The sequence below is a fragment of the Balaenoptera borealis genome (genome assembly GCF_965194805.1).
Source record: "Balaenoptera borealis genome assembly, chromosome: 9".
NCBI lineage: Eukaryota > Metazoa > Chordata > Mammalia > Artiodactyla > Balaenopteridae > Balaenoptera > Balaenoptera borealis.
Genome location: NC_138873.1, coordinates 34536642 through 34556117, shown reverse-complemented (window position 1 = coordinate 34556117; position 19476 = coordinate 34536642). Strand labels below are relative to the sequence as shown.

The 19476-nt window shown below is 34.3% G+C and overlaps 1 protein-coding gene across 6 annotated transcripts in view; it reads right to left on the bottom strand.

The window, feature by feature from the left end:
* PTPRK (protein tyrosine phosphatase receptor type K) overlaps positions 1-19476 on the bottom strand; it is a 546316-nt gene that overhangs the window by 142771 nt on the left and 384069 nt on the right. The gene's annotated exons all lie outside the window — the stretch shown is intronic.

Genomic DNA, 19476 nt, shown 5'->3' with positions numbered 1-19476 from the left:
TTGAAGGAAATAATAAAGTGGGGACTATAATCACGTTGATTTTCTGTGTATTGAGTGAAGAAATGGGCAGTGAATACGAAACTGTCCTGCCATACTGGTGTATGCTGACTGTCAAGGGGAAAGAAGCTCACACAGGTTTTCGCAATGAAGGATGTGATAAACACATTTCTTTCTCCACAAGACCATTTCAATGATTTCAAGTGGCATGCCCAAATAACCCAATTTCCACAATATATTCAATTTATTGAATAGTCTAAACCTATCATATCAAAGACAAAATATCACCATATTTAATTCTGAGGATCAGAAAGATTTCTTAAAATGACTGAATAGCGGGGCTTCCCTGGTGGCGCAGTGGTTGAGAGTCTGCCTGCTAATGCAGGGGACACGGGTTCGAGCCCTGGTCTGGGAGGATCTCACATGCCGCGGAGCAACTGGGCCCGTGAGCCACAACTACTGAGCCTAAGTGTCTGGAGCCTGTGCTCCACAACAAGAGAGGCCGCGATAGTGAGAGGCCCGCGCACCGCGATGACGAGTGGCCCCCGCTTGCCACAACTAGAGAAAGCCCTAGCACAGATACGAAGACCCAACATAGCAATCAATCAATTAATCAATAAAATAAATCTTTAAAAAAAAATGACTGAATAGCAATACAACAATACAATTGCTGCAACTTTAATCTAGTTCAACACATAATGGTTTTTTATATTTTTAGAGACAGAGGAGACAGAGGTTGGTGTCCTGTTGGTACATATATTTATAAACATATCCAATGCTGCAACGAAACATGAAAAAAAAATTTCTAGTCCTGAATTCAACAAAAGAGTATATTAATATCAATTTGTCATTATGTCTTAAGTTAAAACATTTAATTGAACATTTAACTATCTTCTGAGAAGGATACACTTGCCAACTTAGACTCTGACAATTTGCTAAATGTATTTTCCAATAAAATATCTATTCATCACCTCTGGTTCCACATTAGCTCTAAACACCCAGAACTGAGAGCCACTAAACACTTGCTAGAGATCATTCCCATTGACCTATAATTAAGAGTTAGTACTTACTAAGTTAGAGGAAATAAGGAAAAGAGAAAACACAGAATGGATCTAGAACTTAAGATGTTTCTCAGAATATTCATCTTAAATCTACATACAAGTAACAATGAAAATTGCAATTAATGACATTTTTTCTAATATGAAACAAATATCAATTTTAATTGAAAATAAAGTTTTATTTTAAAATATACCTATAACTGTGTTTTCTAAGTTGCTTTAAACTCCCACATGCTACTTGTAGATACCAAAGTTGTTAATAACACTGACCTAATCGGTAAAGTTCAAATTCCTTGGCAAAGTACATAATACCTTCATTGATCCAGGCTCCCTTTACCTCTTCACTGTCTTCTCACCACTGTTTCCCTTTTCATGTTTCTGGAATACCAAATTATCTGTAGTTCTTCATATTACATGCATCTTTCTTACCTCCATAATTCTGTTTTGCTGTGTCCCCTAATATAACACACTTCCCTCTCTGATGGCCCCTCCCTCTTTCAACACTCCATCTGGCTAACTCCTCCCTGCCATCCTTTAATATCACTTAGCTGAATATCATTTAGGTATTTTCTTTCTATATGAGCTTAGATGTTCTCCAGGGATTTTTCCCTGATCCCACATCTTCTCCTTGCTCAGTTATCTGCATTTATAAGGCTTTGTGATACTGATATCATGGAACTTACACTTTTAAATTATCAGTGTATATATTTATCTCTACTACTAGAATGTAAGCAACTCTAATTCTTTTTTGTTTTTATATTTTCAGAATCTAACCCAATATCTAATACACAGGAGATGTATCAAAACATGACTTACAATCAAATGAATGCTCAATTTTACCTGTAAGAATGGAGGAGAGGGTAATGGTAAAGGTTTCATAGCTTTAATAAAATTATTCTTCTAATCACTACTCTCACTATCCATGTTTGAGGAAGGTGAAGTAAATCGTGATGAGCCAGACAGATGGTTACGAGGATAGTTACAGATTTACTTAACAAAAAGTTTACTTTTTATAAATTGACTTTAACTTAATATTCAAACTTTTTAATATACCTATTTAAATTGTAGCTTTTAATGATGCTAAGCCCTTGCTTTCTGCACTTAGTTCAGGTCACACTGAAAATGGAGAAAACATATTTTAGTAAATTACAATGAATTCTTATTGGCTTAGCAAAAGGAAAACATTTGTTTATGAAAACTGTGGTACACAAGAAGCATGTGATAGAGTCAAGATAAAGATAAGTTATCACAGATTCAAAGCTCTGGGATGTGAGAGTTCTTGACAGGTTATCTGGGCTGGCAATTCCCTTGCCTTGGCAAGATCATTTTCAAAACACAGCAGACAAATGCTTCTGTGTACGTAAAAAATGCCTCTAGGGGAAGAGGAGTCATAATCTCCCTTAATAATTCACTAAGCCTTTTTTAAACATGGTACCTAAAGACAGTTTAGCACATTGAGTTCAGAGGCCATATTCTTTTGCTTTCACTTTAGTGGTGAATTAGAATAGCCTAATTCACTGGGTAAATGTAGTCTGAGTTCTTACAAGCAACTCAAACTCATGTCAGTAACTGAACTCATCATTTTCTTTCCCTATTTCTCTTTCCAAACTGGTTCCTCCTTCGACATCACCCACCCATTTGCTCAAACCCAAGAGTCACCCTGTATAAACGAATTGTCCCCATCTTCCATACATTCACATCAAATCAACTTCCAAATCTTACTATTTATTACTGTAATATTCATCCCTTCCTTATTACTCCCAGATCTCACTTAGAACAATGAAAGAGCCTCCTTACTAATCTCCTTCAGTTCTGCCTTCCCTTGTTTCTAATTACACAGGAAAATATATTCTTAGTACAACAGCCATACAATGATGGACACAAAACATATCTATGGACTCGTTTCAGTTAACCACACCCAGATACAATACACATATGTACACACAGATAGAAGAAAAATATCTAGAAAAAATTACAAAGTGTCACTGTTAACTTTTTCTGCACACACACAATAACAGATATACATATATATATATACATAAATACATATACATACTGCCTTTATTTATATAATATATATATCCTACTGGTATCATATATTGTTTAATTAAAATTGTGATTACTGTTTTAAAGGTAAACTACAAGGAATTATGACAACATACAACAAGGGAGCTTTGACTGGTAATAAGGCATCAAGAAAGCTCCCTTGAAGAAGAACCATGTCATTTGCACCTTGCAGGGGTATGAGAACTGATTAATCAGTTGTTGGTGTGTTCCCGGCAGGCAGCTCAGCTTGAAAGCCCAGAGGCAGAGCATAGGGCAGTCCAGGGAGGCCATGGAAATAAAGGCAGGTGTGGTGGTGATAAAGAAACAGGAGTGGCAAGTCCAGGCGATTAGGCTTATGAAAGAGGTGGTACCCACGTCAAGTTGTGCCATAGATAAAAAGACTACAGTCTTTATGTTTTTCTGCCATCACCAGTCTGTTTATGCATGTGCCTTAATTTGTGATTGAAAAAAAAAATGAAAATACTGTTCTCAAAGGTACTATTCCTAATATGTAATGCCATCATGTCAATCCTCTACTCTCTATCACATTCAGGATAATGCCAAACAGCCCTGAAAGCACACACACTCTGCTTTGTGGGCATGTTCTGATTATTGGCCTGCACCTCTCACCACACCCACAATCATGCTGGACTCTAGCTAACCTGAATGGCTCAGTGACCGAACACAGTCACTTACTCTCTGTGTCTCTGAGTCAAACACACTTGTCCCCCAAGATCCTCTGGCTCATACATGTAGGACAATCAGAACTAAGCAAGTTCTCCAGGCAATACAACCTCTGTGCTCATGTATAAATTAGGATTCTCCACCCTGCCTCTATTTTCCCATGGGTGTTTCCCTCGCACAATTCAACATATGCTTAGGTCAAAATGTGCAGAATATCAAAAGATATATACAGAAATGTATACAGCTACAAGAAAATGATTTTATCAAGAAAAATGGATTATAAAAATAAACTTTGGAAGTACCTGGTAAATAACAGAAACTATTTAAGATTATTTAAAAGAGTGAGAGAAATTTCACACTACAATTTTACGGAAGCTTTTTTCTATCAATAAAATGGGAATACTAATACCTATCTTACAAGAGCTCTCAAGGCTGATATGATTATGACATTAAGTAATATATATGGAAAGGGATTTGAAAATATATATGTCTAAAAGTATATTTTATTATTAGTTTTGAGCTTAGAATTAAAAATCTCAATGTTCACATGTTCTTATACTGACCAAGTCTTACCTTAAAAATAAAATAGATGAAAATTAATTGAATATGTTATGCAATGCATATCTTTTTTACCCTTGAATCCTTAATGCATACTAGCCACAAGCTTAAAAAAATTTTTAATTGCAAAACAAATGCATAGAATGGTATACAATCACAAACCTCTCTCTACTCTCACGCTGAATTCCCACTACTACCTTCCCCAAGCCTAATCACAGACTACTGCTAATATATTTGCAAGTCACAGCTTGTTTCAATGATCTGTTGCTTCTCAAAAGATTTTTTCTGTCTTCATTATGTTTTTAGGGAATCTATGATGCTTTTAGTTGTATCTTCGATACTCGATGTCCTAATCTGTCTTCTTCTGTCTACAGTATCTGTTAACTGGTGAGATATGGCTTAAGGTTAACAAGGATATAGAACTATCTAAATTTAGATTTAGAGTCCATAACCTCTTAGAAGTTTTATATACTGCTTGTCTTTCCTTATTTAATTTATAATTAATTAATGTGTTCGATACTTAATCTTTGAAATGTAGTAGCAATATCATCTGATCCTTATTTAAAATATCAAGTCATTTGATTTATTCTCAATTATGAAAAGGTCATGCTACAAGTTCATGTTAATATATTGATAATTATGTACCTGGAAGAAAATTAGGAGTCTTCTCTATAATAATCTTTCAAACAGATAAGACATGGCATAATCAAAGAGAAACAGGTAAGATGTGGCAAATAGCAAAGCTGTTTTGATGAACAATTCTATCTGAATTCCAGAATTATGGATGACAGCATTCATGATCTCCTAAAGTTCCTCCTAGAAGACACAGTTCTATAAAATGCAGTTTGAAAACCAATTTCTGTACTAAGCTTTGTGTGATTGTAACTTGGGGTAATTATCAATATATATTCAATAACAATTGAGCAAAAACAAATTGATTAGGTAATACTGCTAAAAGGAATATGACATTCTTAGTTGTGCAGACTTTCAAGCTTTAGAAGGAAGAATCTCAAATTAATAAGTTTGATTGCATTGTTTACAGAAATTGGTATTTCCCAAAGATGACATTTTATAATATTATATTTATATTCTGCAGCTTTCTCTATTTTATATCTCCAGTCTAATTTTTTTTTATCCATTAAGATCTACATAGCTTCTTTTTCAGTGTTATTTAGTTTGGGGGATATAAGTATTTATTGATATATTCTTGTTCCAAAGTTCTAAGATTCTTGTGTTTTCATAATTAAGCTATTTATCTGTGATTGAGCCAGAAAATGCACAAACTCCACAAGGAGGCTGCCTCAATGCAAAAAGTAGAAGGGATCCAGGTATCATCCAAAGGTTTTCTGATTACAATAACATTCACAGGCAAACAAAAATGATGCTAATAAATAATAATTATAGTGACCTATGATTTAAAATAACTCCACTTATTCTTCTATCCATCAGACTTTACAGTAAAGGGATCTCTGACTTGACTTACATCCAATGGCAATAAATCTGGATTACCATGGATTGCATCATGGCATGCCTGCATTGAGCAAATACCATGGCACTAGCATCAGCTATCTAGTCTCAATTCAGGAATTAAAAGAAATAAGCAGTTTGCTCTAAATATAGTTTTGGGGTGTGTGTGTGTGTGTGTGTGTGTGTGTGTGTGTATAGACACACACATATATATATATTATTTTTCCTTACTATATTTTTCTCTAATATGGAGACTTCTTTTGATGAATAGGGAAAACAGAATTCAGAAAAGCAAGAAGAAAGCTGAATTACACATCATTTCTGGTATGTTAACAGTAAAGCTTGAAAAGTTTTCTCTCATCAGTTTCCTCTGAGTCATTAATATGCATGTATAGGACAGCCAAAAGTTTGGAATTCACTCTTTTGATTTTTATGTTTATAATGACCTATGAATTTTTTTAAAATGTACTTTTATTTAAGCTATGTTCTTAATCTTTCCTTGTTTTATGATAAATAAAATGATGACATTAGCAAAACTTCTCCATCTTGTCTTCTAAATCATTAATAGATTTAATACCATCACTACTAAAATTGATCCTGAGGGCACCCATTATTAACCTCTTTCCACTTGAGAAGTCCATTTATTTCTGGTCTTGCTTTCTATCAGTTCTACAGTTTTAAATCTGAGAAGGAAATTTTCCTGTTAATCCTTGGTCATCAGCTTTCTTTAGCTTTGTCTTGTAAGGAACTTTTTCAGAAGTTTTGAACCACACAAGCATTTCCCTTCCCTATACATAATTTTGCCAGTACACTTCATTTGTTGGATTTCTCTCAGGTAAGGGTCTATTTAGTCTTGAACAGAACAGTCAGGAACATAATTTAAATACCCTAATAGTATAAATCAGCTGCTTTGAAAAAGCCAAGCGAACAAATTAAAGTGACATGAGTAAATTTAAATTTCACCCATCTGTTAGACTCATACATAATCCATTAATTAAATGAAATCTAATATGCTAGTAAAGCATACTTATACGGGCTTGATTCTCTCTAGTAATAAAAACATATTTAAAAAAAATTTTAGCATGAAAATATAACTAAACAAAAAATTGACAAGCTGTGGATCTGTTAAAAACTTATACTTTTTGATTGTTATTCCCCTTAATTTTCAAAGATCAAAATGACATTCTATTTTAGATGGATTGTTACTTAAGTATCAACTTTATTCTCCAAGTGAAGAATACAAAGTCTCTTAAAATATAAAAAGGTTTTGAAAATTTGCCTTCTTGCTAAAAACATTTCACAAACTTCCTTAGGAATGTTTTAAAAATTCAGAACTATATAATAGTGGCTTGAAAATATTTCCTCAAAGGATTTATTTCTAATAGTGATGCTGACTTTGGCAGTTATTTCAAGGAATAAGCTAAAGCTGTCTATGAGAAAATAATAGCTAGAAGAGTAAATTTACTCAGGATCAAATTGACTTTATCCCAAAAGAGAAAGACCTCAGTTTTATATAACATATTTCAGTTCAGTTTTATACTGAACATATTTTAAAAATTAATTAATGACAGCATATATTAAAGTGGGTGTAAATTGGGAACTTATTTGCTTTACATGTCATTCCCTTTAATTCCAACGACAACAATATGAGATTATTCCTATTGTTATATCCATATTAAAAATAAGGTTAAATGTTTTGTCCAAGGTCACAGTAATGTAGGAAGAATTCTGGTTCTTCAATATTGCAATCCAATAAAATTTTTTAAAAATGCTTATTGAAATAAATGTTCTTAATTTACCAAAGACTTTCCAGTTTTATATTTTGTTATCACTATATAATTTTTAAACTTAATCCTACTTTCAAAGATAATACTATTAATTTTTTTTCATACCAATCCTAGTCCTTTCCTATACAAATCTCTTCTCACAGATGTGGTTAAAAATTGCGATTATAGTCCCAATAATGAGTTTGGCATTTTGCTCCTAATATTAAGAAATACTTGAAATATTATTCTTAAAAGTCTTCTATCAGGAAGCGCAACTTTTTTCTTTTTTTTAAACAATTTCCAACTCAGAAGCTTCTGAGCTGTTTCCAACCTAAAGCAAGAGTGTCACTAAACATAAATCTTTATCTCAATTTCAAATTATTTATCTTGAATACAGTAATTCCACTATTTGAAATCTATCAAAAAGGCACTGCATACACATTGCCATGTGGGTGGAGTGACAATCTTTTAATGCTAATGTATTACCAAAGTCATAACCTAGATACCAGGTAAGAGTGGAGGTGTGTGATAATGATTGTATTTTATATATTTAATTGCTTTTGGAAAACTTTACTTATTGACTATTCACCATGATCAAGGCAGAAAAGTAAAACATCTTTAACTGCACAAGAAGAAGGAGAAATTTAAAGCACCAGGTTTGTTGAAGAATATTTTAGACAATAGAAGTCAAATCCTGCCTTTCAGTTTGATTTTTTTTAAAGGATTTCAACACATAACTTAATTTCAACTGCTATCATAGGGAATATAATGTTAAAGGAAAATTATGAGCTATTTCAATAAAATAACATTTATATTACTAAAATCCAACTTTTCATTACAAGACAAAAAAGGAATATACCACAATAAATACTTTCCTCCATACTAATCCACCTACATACATTAGATGGACAACTTAACAACTTTAAAAATGTGTTACCAAAAGTATACATTTTAAAGTACTAAATGAATTAAAGGAATATTTTCCCAATTTTTAGAGAAAAAACTCCATTCTGTTTTTCTTGCACAGAAATGAAAGAGAAGAAATACAATTAAAAATAGATTACTTAGAATGTTTTTATCAATCAATCAAAAACATTGATATTTATTAATAACTATTTGTCCAGCAATAAATAAGATAATTGAGAAGAGCTGTATTTATGTTCAAGGACTTTACAAAATAGTTGTGAAACTATTACTTTGTAAAACAATAAAGCCAACAATTAGAAAAGCATAATGAAAAATTAAATGACAGTAATATAAATAAGCATTAAATGATGATGCTGAGTATAGCTCAAATTCAGAGATTCAGTGTTACTAGAAGTTAGAAGGGAATTGAGGAAATCTCCAAATTTTATCAGACAATATCATTCTTGGTGGGAACTGAGATTCATTTAACACCTCCTTGGGCTGATAGCTGCAACTGATAGAAATGCTAAATGGAAGTGCCAAATATTTATTCTTCACAATACAAAAATAAAATTAAAATGGCAATGCTTGACTGACCTAATTTACGTATGTTAGTGTTTGTCTTTGTTTTCAAATATTTCTGGTCAAAATAATTAAAACATTAACAACATTAAAAGTTATATTTTTTCTTCATTCTAGTATAATACTCTTAAGGCTATAATGAAATATATACAAACTTAATCTACACAGAACCTTTTTTGAAAATAGTATTATAATATTATTTTGCGCATGAAACTTAGCTAATTTTTTAAAACTCAAAGGAATACTTCATAACAGCTGCCTCCTTTTCCCTAAATGATTGCCTTTTGGACTTTGTACCTTCCAAATGTTGAGTGAATTTTAAATGTCTTTTTATGCTAAGGGCTTTTTTTTTTTTTCCCACCCCAGCAATCAACATTAAGATTACACCACACCTGCTCTCCTGTCTAAGTTTCACTTTTGCTGAACTTAGCACTAGCCTCCAAGAACTGAATTTAGTTCTTTGATTCATGTCTAAAAAAATGAGCCAAAAGAATTTTTACTAATTTGTGGCCATCAGTCATTAAACTGTGCCTCTCTAGTGTTCAGAGATGTCTCATTCCATGATAGAAGGGCAGTTAACACCTGTAAGGTAATTATATCTACCAAATGCTGTTGGCCAGGAATATGAATATATAATTGTTCCTACCATCTGTTAATTGTTCTATTTGAATCACTTATTTCATCATATACATTTACTTGGCAACTACCTACTTTTATTAGCCTCTAGAAATGCTACATTTGCTTGCAGCAGAGTTTTTGTCTTTACATCATTAAGATGGAATTTTTAAGTTTTGGGGGGAAGACATGAATTAAATGGATAAAAAAGCATATGTGTGCATGTGCAGGAAGGAGGGGGAAGAAAATTATACTAGTGAGAGGGAAATCCAAATAAGAGAGTAAATCATTTTCAGAGGGAAAACTTGAAACTCCAATTATTTACTGTTGCTACAGAAATAAGCAACTGACTATTTTATATTGACCTTATATCATGTGACATTTTTATATTTGCAATTATTTCCAAGAGGTTTTTAGTAGGTCTTTTGGGATTTTCAACATAAATCATAACGTTTTTGAGTAAGGACAGTTTTATTTCTTACTTTACAGTCTGTATACAGGTTATTTCTTTTTCTTGCCTTACTGTACTAACTAGGACTTCTAGTACAGTATTCCCCCCTTACCCACAGTTTCTCTTTCCACAGTTTCAGTTATCACGGTCAACTGTGGTCTGAAAATACTAAATGAAAAATTCCAGAAATATACAATTCATAAGTTTTAAATTGTGCACGATTCTGGGTAGCGTGATGGAATCTCAAACTGTCCCACTCCATAACGCCTGAGACCCCAACCATCACATCATCTGTCCTGACATCCAGCCATCTACATCAATATGGGTCGATGATCCAGGATCACCAGAAGCAGGTAATCCTACTTCTGACACATCCTTAGAAAGTCAATAGTAGCCTAAGGCTAGGACACAATACCTAAGTCACTCACCTTTTTTCATCTCATCACATAGACATTCTATCATCTCACACCATCACAAGAAGAAGAAGGGTTAAGAAGTACAATACAATATTTTGAGAGAGACCTCATTCACATAACTTTTATGACATAACTTTTTTGTTGTTCAATTTCATTGTTATTGTTGTTACTCTTATTGTGCCTAATACATAAATTAAGCTTTATCATAGGATTGCATATATAGGAAAAAACAGTATATATAGGGTTCTGTACTATCGGTGGTTTCAGGCATCCACTGCGGGTTTTGGAATGTATCCCCCCATAAAAAAGGGGGGAGGGACTACTGTATGTTGTTAAATAAAATTGGTGAGAAAAGATATCTTTACCTTGTTCTCAATGCTAAGGGAAGGATATTACTTTTATGTATGTTCAGTGCATTCAGTTAAATTTCAAACCAAGCTGAGGTACATATCTTTGGCTCATGTTCTTGTCATGGTGAAGATATTTTTCCTAATTTTTACCTTCCAACTTACTATACGATTGACTTATTTACTATATTATTGTCCCCAAAAGGCAGAGATCTTTGTTTTGTTCACCAACATGTTCCAAATACCTTGAACAACTTTCTGGCACATATGAGGGGGCCAATAAATACTTGTAGAATGAATTTAAACTATTGGGCTCAGTTGTGGGTACTGCTTATTTAAATTTTAATACTAAAATATTTCAAGTGATTCGAAATAAGTACTACTAAAAAAATTTCTGAAGAAATTTGATGCTAGAAGGGTCAAGATTGTAAGGATCAATAATAAATGACAGATCATATTTGTACAATGTAATTTTTCAACCTGTGTAGACAATATTGACAACAGTATAAAAGCAGTATATCCAAAATTATCACTCAGAAGCAAAGGTTCATCTAACATGGAAAATATTATGATTACTTCCTGCCAGCTGGGTTCACTATTTGTGGCAATAACAAGTGTCTGAGACCTCAGTGTGTAGAATGCAGTGAAAACCTGAAAAATTATTTCAGGGAGGAATCAAATTACAACATGACCATGGGATGAAACAAAGTTCTGAGTTTGTTTTAGCATATATTCTACAATGCCATGCTATTAAAAACCAACAGAATTTATGTCTGACATTAAATATGTACTTAGTTTTAATAACAGTGTTGACAGTAATAGCTACAAATTGTTGATTACTTACTGTATTAGTTTCTAGGGCTGTTATAACAAATTACCACAAAATGGATAGCTTAAAAGAACAGAAATGTACACTTTTGTCATTATGGCTAGAAATCTGAAATCAAGGTGTTAGGGGAGTTGGTTTCTTCTAAAGGTTCTGAAAATGAAACTGTTCTGTGCCTTTCTCTTAATTTCTGGTGGCTGCTGGCAATCCTTGGTGCTTTTTCCTTGGTTTGTGTCAACGTAACTCCTACCTTCGTCTCTATTTTCACATGGCCTTCTTGCCTGAGTGTCTGTTCTCCTCCTACAAGTATATCGGTGATTGGATTGAGGATCCACCCAGTATGACCTCATCTTAATTAATATTCAAAAATACTATTTCCAAATAAGGTCCCAGTCACTGGTAATGGGGATTAGGACTTCAACCTATCTTTTGAAGGGACGCAATTCAACCCTTTATAACCTACTATCTGCCAAGCACAAGGCTAATTATTTAATAGACGTTAGCTCTTTTAATCCTCACTACTATTATTATGAAATAGTACTAGGATTATGAAGTATTACTAGGATCATCATATTATCCAATTAGGGCCCTGAGCTATAGAGAGGTCTACTCAGTTGTCCAAGGCCACACAGGGCAGCACGTTAGGAAAATGCTATGGTATTGGTGGGAACTAGCGCAGTGGCAGCCTGTACAAAAGTAAAGGCTGAACTACGTGCAGGCAGCTGTGATGTGCTGTACTACCAAGCACACTCTGTTTAGGAAGGACAGCATCTTACGAAACACTGTGAGATAATGGCCTACAACTTGTCTTTCATAGTCACGAACAGTGTTTAAATAAATTACAGCAGGGACTTTCAGAATTTCTTGTTACAAACCAAAGCTCACTGCTGCTCATGAGGCAAGGTGTTAATCAACCACTGGAAATGAGAAGAATAATCACTTTTTAAAATTTTTTCTGCTGAGGAGGCCTTTTTAGATAAATATCTCAACTAGGACAGAGATGCAATGTTCTGGCTTGCTTTTGGCTTAGGATTTTATTTAGCTGAACAAACTCACTTTCTTGATGCAGGGTCAAAATGTTACCTGCCAGGAATATCTCTTTGATGAAACTAAAACTTGCTATTTAGACTCAATGTACAATGTAAGGTAAAAATGACTTTGCAAACTTGTACTGAATATCTGACTGAGTAGAACCTTGACATAACTGAGAGTATTTTGAAATGGTACCCTACAACATTTTGGTTTGCTTCACCCAAATTGAACTCTTTGCTAGTAAGCATTGTGAACAGCAGTTGAAGTCTCTTAGTGATTCTGCACTAAAACAACAATTTCCAATTATTCTTTTAAGCCTCTGAATCAGCTTTATAAGAGATTATCCTAAGATTGCAAAATAAACTACTAAAATACATTTTTTCAATTACATGAATTATCTACATGAATTGAGATTTTCCTGATACCATGAAACCAAAAAAGTGCAGAAATCAACCTCATGTTGAGGCCAGTAAGACAGCAGCCCTCATCCCAAACCAACAAAGTTCAATTTTTGTTTTTATCAAAATACCCTTGGTTTATAAGAAAAGTTTATAAACTTTTGAAATAAATGTATGTTTATAGAAGTATCTGTTGGGCTTTCACATTGATTTCATTTTTAAAAAATGACTTTCAACGCTGAAGAAAAACTTACTGTATGAGGACCCAAATCCTTAGTTTTCAAAGTAAGCCAAAAGGGTGATATCTATCCATCTTCCCATCTTCATCTTTAGATACTCTCACCCCATCCTCCAGGCACACTACTTATGCAAGTGTTGGCACCTTCCTTGAGATTGGACGGTCTTCTCCTTTTCTTTTTCTCAGGGTACCAAAAGCACTCCTATGCTTCAAGGCCCTGCCGAAAAATTTCCTTCTCAATGGACACAGGCCCAGCCATCACCTCCCTTCCCAGAACTCTCAGAGTACTCAGAGCAAATGTTTCAAAACTTCATGGTAAAGTCCTTAAGAGCAACATCTGTATGATACTGTATCTCAAATGAGGGTATATGTGTGTGTGTCCACCAGAAACAGGAGGAACCACAAGTTAACTATGACCAACCTTCCTTGGATTCCAAAGATTTAGGGGAGAAATTACGTTAAAATGCCAGAAGAAAGAATAGAAAATTCACATGAATTTTTAAGACATAGCCAAAACTTTCAAAGGAATTGTCCTGTTGGAGATGAAGAAGTCAGGCTCTCCCAGAGGTTGTGGTCCATCTTCTCTAATGCCAGAGTTCTTTGATGGAAAAGTCTGATGGCTGAGTTACTTTGGTATATTTACAAGCTAATATTAGGTACAAAAAAGATGTTTTTGGAATGGATGACAGATGAGAGCTAAATAAGCCACAGAAATGACACGAACTAATACTTCAATACTTCAACCAAGTACTGCAACAAGAGTTCTTTCTATCAAAGATGTTACCAGTGCCCATTTTGAAAAATGAGGCTAAAAAGGAACTACTGATTCCACCATGAAATGCTTCCGCTAGTTGCATATACTGTTTATTTGACTCATGATTTGTAGAGCCAAAGATCTTGGTTTAATATGGGTCTTCATTCTTGCTTTGAAAATTATACAATTTTATCTGTTATCTGTTTAAGTTGGCTTGGGACTTTGCCTACATCTACTTATTTCTTGTAATTCTGATTATTCTACTCTTTGCTCAATGTCTCCACAAATGATTCTTCCATACCTCTCAGAGTAAGCCATCTCATCATAGCTATTCAAGATATAATATTTACCAGTATTATTCATGTGTGGTGCATGTTTTCAGTAATATATTGGCTTATATGAAAAATAAAAAAATATTTTTGCCTTATCACACTAGAATCCATTGCTTCAATGTAATACTGCTAGTTACTTTTTTCATTCAATCACTGATTAGCTTTCATCACCAGGAATTAAGTATTTGCCGAAATTAGGTTGATGCTCTCAGATTCTTGTCTTCCTCTTTGTTACATTCATACAAGAGGCAGTTTCACAGTACCTTAAACAGAGACATTGCTCAATAAATGTTTGCTAAATTTAACTGAAGGGAATAAGAAATGCCATCACTTCTCTGAGACACAAGAGTCAAGGCAGAAGTGAGGTGATCTATCACTGCTAACAAAATCAGGGCATGCACATAAATGTAAAAACATAATAGCCCATTCAATCCATTTACAAGTTGAACATCATTACCTTCAGAACAATCTCAAACTATTAGTATTTAGAAAAAAATTAAGGTAGTGCATTTTATTAGGCATGTCCCTTCTCCCATGTCGTATACTCTTCATTGTCATTTCATGACTAGATGTGTCATCATGTCAGTTGAGAACATTAATCTTGCTCAGGCTCAAAGAAAAAAAAATTCCATCCAAGGAAAGCAATGAAGCATTTCTCTATATCTTTTATGTTTAAAGGCTTTCTGAGTGTCATCAGATAATGTCACATTCAGACAATCATCTTGCCAGTTCGAAACGCACAACTCTGCTCCTGTTGCTGGGCGAGAAGATTTAAGAGAATACAGCAAGAATATAATATGGCATATTTTGTCTAAATCATAGAATATTTTTAATGATAATAATGCATAAATTAAATAATTGCTTGGGTCAAAAGATTAAGGCATCTTAATGTGGAATATAATTTGTTCTAATTATTCTGGCTATAATTTTTCTAGCTCATACTTTTAAATTCAATTTCCTCACATAGCTAGAATACGAAACCTATTTCTGTAAACATTACATTACTTCTAAGGATGTTCTCTCAGTAGTAAATCTTGCAATGTACTGATTGACCAGCTTTCCTTCAATGTAAGAACAATAGGCCCACTTTGTTGCCAGGACATATACACCAGTGTCCCATCTCAGTGAGCTGTACCGTCAGCCACTAAGTTACAAGTTGGAGACCTAGGAACCTGGCTCACCTTACCTGCATATTCCTATCTCATCAAGTCCTATCAATTTTTCTTGTCTGTCTTTTGAATCTATGCAATTCTCTTATCTACACATTAATCCAATATAGTGAGAAAAAAAATAGGCATCATAGGGTAAAAGGGTTTTTTTGTTTGTTTGTTTTCTAATTTAGGAAATGCTGGGTTAAGCAAATTAAATACAGTTATTTACCAGAAGACTTATTGAGCACTGAACATGTCTATTGTCATTTTAACTCTCCATGTCACATTTTGAAAATTCACTTGGCAATTAAATGCTTGGGGACTAGTTGAACACTGAACTGTTTTTCCACAGACAAAAGGATGGCATTGGTACAGAACGTATATGAAAATGGGGAGATTTCACCTCTAATTTAGAAGCCCAAGATTCTGGAAACAGACACACTAACTAATAAGGGAACACTGGATATGAAACACATTCAAACAACTGAATAACTGAATTATATTTTAAGGAACTTGCTTTGAAAGCTACAAGGTTCTGCGGTCAGTCTTCCACTCCAGAACTATATAATTTGCTGTTGCATGAAAGAGCAATTGTTGTCTTCTGTCTTACAATTTCCATCCATTTCACATCCTCATGGGATTGTAAATGCCTACTTTCTGCTCCTCTTTCCAAACACCTTGTGCACTAAATTTTTTTTCTTTCTCTCTTCCATTTCAAGAGGAGAGAATTGAGGGGAGGGTGTTATACTGACAAGAAAAATCAATTCCCTAAGATGCAGTAAAAAGCATAACTGAAATAATATATTACAGATTGTGCCAGGACAGAGTTTGGAGCATTCAGTTCATGCCGTGGCTTTATTTCAAAGTCACTGGAAGATAAAGCAGCAATTGTGACTTCGGCAATCTTCCAAATCTCAGCTGTGTGTTACTTGAAAAACTACTTCTTGGTGGCATAACATGGTGATCAGGTGGGGGCAACAAAGGACACATGACCTAATAAAAATCTATGGGGAACCACGTCAGGCGAGATAACACCACTAAGCATGCTCTAGTCTGCATCTGCTTGTGAGGGGATGGCAGGTGTGCATTTGGACACAGGTAGGCTATTAACTACTGCTCAACAGTAAAATCAGCTCTTTTCTGCTCCCAGACATCTCAGCATCTCAGTATAGAATAGATATCCAACTCTCACTGCTATTTTGGCAGAAAACCTTCCAGTGTCCCTCCAGCCAGAAGTAAAATTAGGACACCTGCAGAATAAAATGTCCTCCTTCAAGTCAAGTGAAGTTTTATAATCGTGCTTTTTTTTTTTTTCTTTTAATGAGACTGAGTTTTAAAAGGGATATCCCCAAACAACCATCTCACAGTTTATAAGAAAGCATGATTAACTCTTCTAGGATTTTTTTCACTATTTTTATTTAATAATGTTAAGTTAGAAGCAACTAATGCTATGATAATGTGATAATGTGATTCAAAGTCTGCAAACTGAGTCATTAGTGTTTTTTAATTTTAGCTCTGATCTTTGCACTAAAGAAAAATGTGATACTGGTTAATAGTTTGTATACAAAATATTTAAATAATTATTGCCATTGATGTCTTCAAAGGCCAAATACTTTTTTCAGACAAATAATTATAAACCACTGTACTACAAAATGCTCTACATCTACAATCGAAGCAGTGAAATAAAGCGCACACTAAAAATATTTTATAAGATAAAAGATCAAGAATAGAAATATTTACAGGCTGTGCAATTAAAACAAGAACTAGTGTCATCATTTACAGCTGCTTCCCTGATTTTGGAGAATATTACTAATATCAAGCTTTGTCATAGATCTTTCCAGAATCACACAGATGACACCACCACTACATGGACAAAAGATAAGCAACATTAGTTAAATTTATGGCATACTTGATTTTCATTTAGTATATGAATATCACGTTCATTCTATCTTCCACAAAAATTTTCCCACCACACACAACCTGAGTTCTACCTATGCTGATTTAAGTCTAATGATAAACTAGCAAATATTAACAGCTATTCTTCATGTCATTTTCTAAAACCTGATGACATGTAAACTAGAGAATGATCATGATTTTCCCATCAGCCAGATTTGAACACCTGGATGTCAACATCTTCCATTCCAGTAAGAGAGCAACTCTCCATAGAGAGACACTCAAAAGCTACCGAGACTGTCAGAGACTGACTCACATTATCACATCAGTTAAAAAATGAAGTAGAACAGATACCTTTCTAACAAGGTGTCATTAGTCAAAATTCAATCTTAAGGATGAGAGGAACATGCTGAGAATTTTAGCTCAGAGTATTTATGTAGGAAGAGATTAAAAACAGTTATTTAGTATCAAATGTTGAAAATGAACATTTAGAATTTAGGCATATAATTTACAAATGAGTTTGATATCCCTTGCTCTATACAGTAACTTTCCTTTGGACACTATGAATAGAACGATGTGATTTATAAGACATGATGATCCTGACAACCGATCTCTAAGATCTCTTCCACTTTGAAATTTGTATCATTCTGATATCTAATGTAAATATCAGAAACAAAACATATTTTCGTACAGGACACATACAGATGATGAGCTAAACTTAAGAATATTAGGAATCTTGGTATTTCTCATTTGCCTGGATAAAATTTTAAAAACAAAACATGCAGTGGCTTTAGATTTTTTTTTCTTTTTTACTTTGAAACATCCTTATAAAGGGATTACATTTTTTTTTAAAGGAATTCCTTTATTTTTATTATTTATTTATTTATTTATTTATTTATTTTTGGCTGTGTTGGGTCTTCGTTTCTGTGGGAGAGCTTTCTCTAGTTGCAGCAAGTTGGGGCCACTCTTCATCGCGGTGCGCGGGCCTCTCACTTTCGCGGCCTCTCTTGTTGCGGAGCACAAGCTCCAGACGCGCAGGCTCAGTAGTTGTGGCTCACGGGCCTAGTTGCTCCGTGGCATGTGGGATCTTCCCAGACCAGGGCTCGAACCCGTGTCCCCTGCATTAGCAGGCAGATTCTCAACCACTGCGCCACCAGGGAAGCCCGAAGGTATTACATTTGATTCAAGTTTATGTATCCACAACTGATGAAAAAATTATAAATGAGATAACATTTTTAAACTTCTTTTGGAGGATCAAAACGGCAAGAGTTTATATTTTGAAGAAATGCATTTCACAATGTAAAAATTCAAATTGGATATCTTAATGAATATGCTGTTAAAGGGCAAAGCCACGGGCTTCCCTGGTGGCGCAATGGTTGAGAATCTGCCTGCCAATGCAGGGGACACGGGTTCAAGCCCTGGTCTGGGAAGATCCCACATGCCGCAGAGCAACTAGGCCCGTGAGCCACAACTACTGAGCCTGCGCGTCTGGAGCCTGTGCTCCGCAACAGGAGAGGCCGCGATAATGAGAGGCCCGCGCACCGCGATGGAGAGTGGCCCCAACTTGCTGCAACTAGAGAAAGCTCTCCCACAGAAACAAAGACCCAACACAGCCATAAATAAATAAATAAATTAAAAAAAAAAAAAAGGGCAAAGCCACAGGCAAGTAATACTTTCATCACTATCTGTATGCAATAATGACTAAAGGAAAATCTTCAAAGTAAAAAGTAATACACTGGATGCTGTGGATCTCAAATACTTATCGCAACTCTATGTCCCTTCTATTCCAGAATGGTCCCAATGCCAAACATTCTAGCTTTTTTCTACCTATAAATCATTAGAATGGTATAAAATTCCAGCTATTTTAAGATTCAAACACTGTTCCCTGAAACCAAATTGGCAAAACAGTTTTGGCACACCATGAGTTCTGATTTTTTACTTTGAATGGTTTCAATAATA